This window comes from Pan troglodytes, chromosome 8 (genome assembly GCF_028858775.2).
Source record: "Pan troglodytes isolate AG18354 chromosome 8, NHGRI_mPanTro3-v2.0_pri, whole genome shotgun sequence".
Classification (NCBI taxonomy): Eukaryota; Metazoa; Chordata; class Mammalia; order Primates; family Hominidae; genus Pan; species Pan troglodytes.
The window spans coordinates 57,682,548-57,686,503 of NC_072406.2; positions in this window are offsets into that span (position 1 = coordinate 57,682,548).

Here is a 3,956-nt window from a genome sequence, read left to right on the forward strand (position 1 = left end):
GGAGGTCAGACATGACTGCCAAGGGACTTGATTATAGGTTTATTGAGTCTGTCTTCCTATTGCTCCCGCACATAGACACGTTGCTTAGTGTACAGTGAAATGAAACAATATGGTGAACATGGGCTTTGGATGAGCCCGTCATTCCAAAGAAAAGCTACTCCTTTTACCCCAATTTTCCATGACCAGGGGGCCAGACTGTGTCCCCAGTTTGGAGTGTTGGTTCAGTAGGTGGAATCCTATAACAAAACCTATGCAGGATTGGTCAGAGTGGCCAGTTTTCTTTGTTCCCTTATGATATTAGCTTCCATTTCCTGGCACCCTCTCTAGACACAGTATATCTGACCCAGTAAGACAACTTCTAGACCCATTTTGCAGATGAGGAAATTAGGACCAACAGAGTAACGAATTTCCCAGGCCACACAGCTGCTGACTGCGAAGCCGGGCTTTGCTCCCCTCCTGTCCCCTCCCCTCCCCTCCTCTCCCCTCCCCTCGTGCCTCTTCTGGCCTCCTTCCCTTCATACATGGCTGCTCTTCCTGACCAAACACCCAAGGACCATGGACAAGAAAAAACCAGCAGAGGGGGAAGCCCCAGCTCTGGTCCTTTGTATGCTGGATTCCAGCAGAGATTGTCTTCCAGAAGTCCTTTTCAACTTCTCAGAGCTCTCAGGGTTCTTTCAGGAATTGCAGATGCCCAGAATCACAGACTCCTGGGTCCGAATGGTTGAGTCAGTGTGTGACAACTGTCCGGGACATCCTTCCCAACCCAGCACCCAAATGGGCTCCAGGTCATCACTACCTCCCGCAGCAGCTCAGCCTAACACCAAGTGGCAGGTTGCTGGAGCATCTTCCCCTACTTTGAGCTAAAAGCTCCCCTACCCAGCTTCTCCTCACTAGCCCAGATTTGGACTCCTTAGGATGCAATGGCAATTGTGCTTTCTTTGTGTAATATCTACATTGCACCATTTTCCCCAGGCAGCTGGGCCCCTGTCCACTCTGCTTCATGAATGCTGTAACTTGAGACTCCCTTCTCAGAGTACTTTTCCGCACTCGGCAGGTTTCCACCTCCCTCACTGCCTTGGGGCTCTCTGTCCTTCCCTCTGTCCTTCCCCCTCTCACAGCCTGTTAGAAGCAGTTCTCCCCGGGCATTCGCTGATTTCTCCAGGAAATGCCCCTTCTCTTTTACCTCTGGGTCCATTAGCAACTGCTGGGTCAGACATGGATGTCTGGGGCTTCACCACCTTCTCTTCCAACTTCTATTTTAGGGTGTGGCCTTTGGTTCCTGGCAACCTCTTCTCTAACTCCGGAGAGGTCTAAGGAGCACACCCACCCAGCCAGACCTCTCCCTCCTCCGGGGGCTCCACAGATGGGCTTAGATGGTAGTAGAGGAGTTGGAAGTTCCACCAGAGCCCTCTTTGCGGGTTCTTCAAGAGGGACTTTCTCTGGGGTTCCTCCATATTTTGTTTTTTGCCATAGGCCCTACTTCCTTTCCACTGTCACCCAACACCCTCCTCTTCCCTCCCTCTTATGGGGGCAGTCCCAGGATAACCCTCAGCCTTGTTAGTTCTCAGCTCCCCTAACCTGAGCCCAGTGCACAGAAAAAAAAGCCTTCTGCAGAAAAGGCTGTGGGGAGAGCACAGCTCAGACACAGTCCACCGTCAGCAAAATGCTCTTAGCTCTAACTGGAAGCCGACATCACCCATTTGACAATTAGGAACAGGCAAGTTTAGCAGCTCCAAAACGTCCCCCACTGCCCAGTGCTGCTCCTGTCTCATGGGCCAGGACCTGAGCTGGTGATGGCCTTGGCTGAGCCCTGCCACAACAGCAGACAGCTGGCCACCCTGAGCAGGTGCATCCAAAGGGAGGGAGTGCAGCTGGTCCTCTCCCTCTTGTTAAAAGCAAGAGAGGCTTTCCCAGAAGCTCCTCAGCACACACCCTGTCTGGGCTATTTGATCAGAACTGGGTCACACCCTCTCATTCCTAAAGCAGTCTCTGGGAAAGGGAGACAGTAGACTAACCTGTGGACTGAACAGACCCTGCCAAGCCAGGCCCGGAAGGAATTCATATCTTCTGAGCAGGTGGCCATCAGATACAAAACAAAAATAAGTGGCTGTTGGCCAGCAAGAAGCAAGTGAGCACTGTGGGCCAGCCAGAGCTTCCCGACCCATGCAAATCAAGGGTTCCTAAAGGACAGGGAGCTGCCATCGCTGCTGAAGCCCGGCCCCTGCAGCTCCATCTGTGCAATTCAGCATATGCCACAGAGACCAGAACACCTGCATTTGGGGGAGTGGGTGTGCGTGGTGTCAAGATATGTCAAAGTCTAAGAAGATTGAAGTTGATAGTCTGCTAATAGAAAACAACTAACCCAGGAAATAAATATGTAAATCATACACTCATAAACGTGATCTTGAAGATCACACGAGCACAGAGGTTCCTAAACTCATTCAAGGCGGAAAAATACAAAAAACGGTAATCTTTATGGAATGCCATGATTCTTGATCAAATTGATCAATCAAATTAAAATAATTTTAATAGCAAAAAATATCTATTCATTATATATGTTGAGGGTGTATCATCCTCAAGCAAGAAAAATGCAAGCCAGGCATGGTGCACACCTGTGGTCCCAGCTACTCGGGAGGCTGAGGTGGAAGGATCGCCTGAGCCTGGGAGGTTGAGGCCACAATGATTGTGCCACTGCACTCCATCCTGGGCAACAGACAAGACCTTGTCTCAAAAAAAAAAAAAAAGAAAAGAGGAAAGAAAGGAAGAGGAAGGGGAAGGGGAAGGGGAGGGAGGGGAGGGGAAGGGAGGGGAGGGAAGGGCCAAACTAATTGTTCTTGAGTTTTCCGTTATTATTGGCAGACCTTGGCTTTCCATGGTTCAACTTAGGATGGTGTGAAAATGATGTACATTCAGTAGAAATTGTACTTTAAATTTTGGGTTTTGATGTTTTCCTGGGCTAGCAACATGCCCTACAATATATTCTTATATGAGCTACTCCACACTTTATAACACAAACCTTGTGTTAGATGATTTTGCCCAACCATAAACTAAGAGTTCTGAGCACATTTAAGTAGGCCAGGCTAAGCTCTGATGTTCAGTAGGTTGGGTGGATTAAGTGCATTTTTAACTTAAAATATTTTCAATGTCTGATGGGTTTTTTGGGACATAACCCCATCATAAGTTGAGGAGCATGTGTATTGGGTTTGCTTGGAGTTTTTTTCCTTATTTGGTTGTTTTGTTTTCTATCTTATATGAGCAAAGGGGTAAAAGATTTCAGAAAAACACCTGAGAGATAAATCTTAACACCATTCAATCTAGCACATCCGTTAGTAAATTAAGAATGAGGGAAAGCCCACCACTGTCCAAGTGTAAAGGCTGGGCTCCTTGAAACAGCTACAGGGACACTCCAAGTACGTCAAAAACACCAATTCAGCCAAAACTTCACATTTATTTTCTGCAAAAGTTACCAAGGCTCACAGATGCCTTTGGGTTTCCCCAAGGTCACCCGGTTAATTATTGACATAGCAACTCCCCTCGCAAAGCAAAGAATCAAAATGATTTCCCACGTCCCATGTTGGGATGCATGTTAATGAGGAAGGAAGGCCTCTGTATGGCGGGGCCTGAGCTAAGTATGTCTAGTCAGAGTCCAAATCCGGGACAGACTTGAAAAGCTTTCTAATCCACCTATACGCAGAAGAATAAAGCTTGGAACTCATTTCAAAAGTTGTTTCTACTGGTGATTTAAAGACACACTCCTCTCTCCCATATGCACATAAGCATAGACCTGCAAGAGCACTGTCCCCTCCAGAGCCTGACACTACAGGCCCCCAGCAAGTGTGAAATCCAGGTGTGACTTTCTAGGCATGGCTTGGTAAGGAAGGGCCTGGCCCACTCCTTGGCTCCCTCCTCCCAGCCAGAAACGGTTAATTGCCAGCTCCAGACTGCCTCCAGCCCAG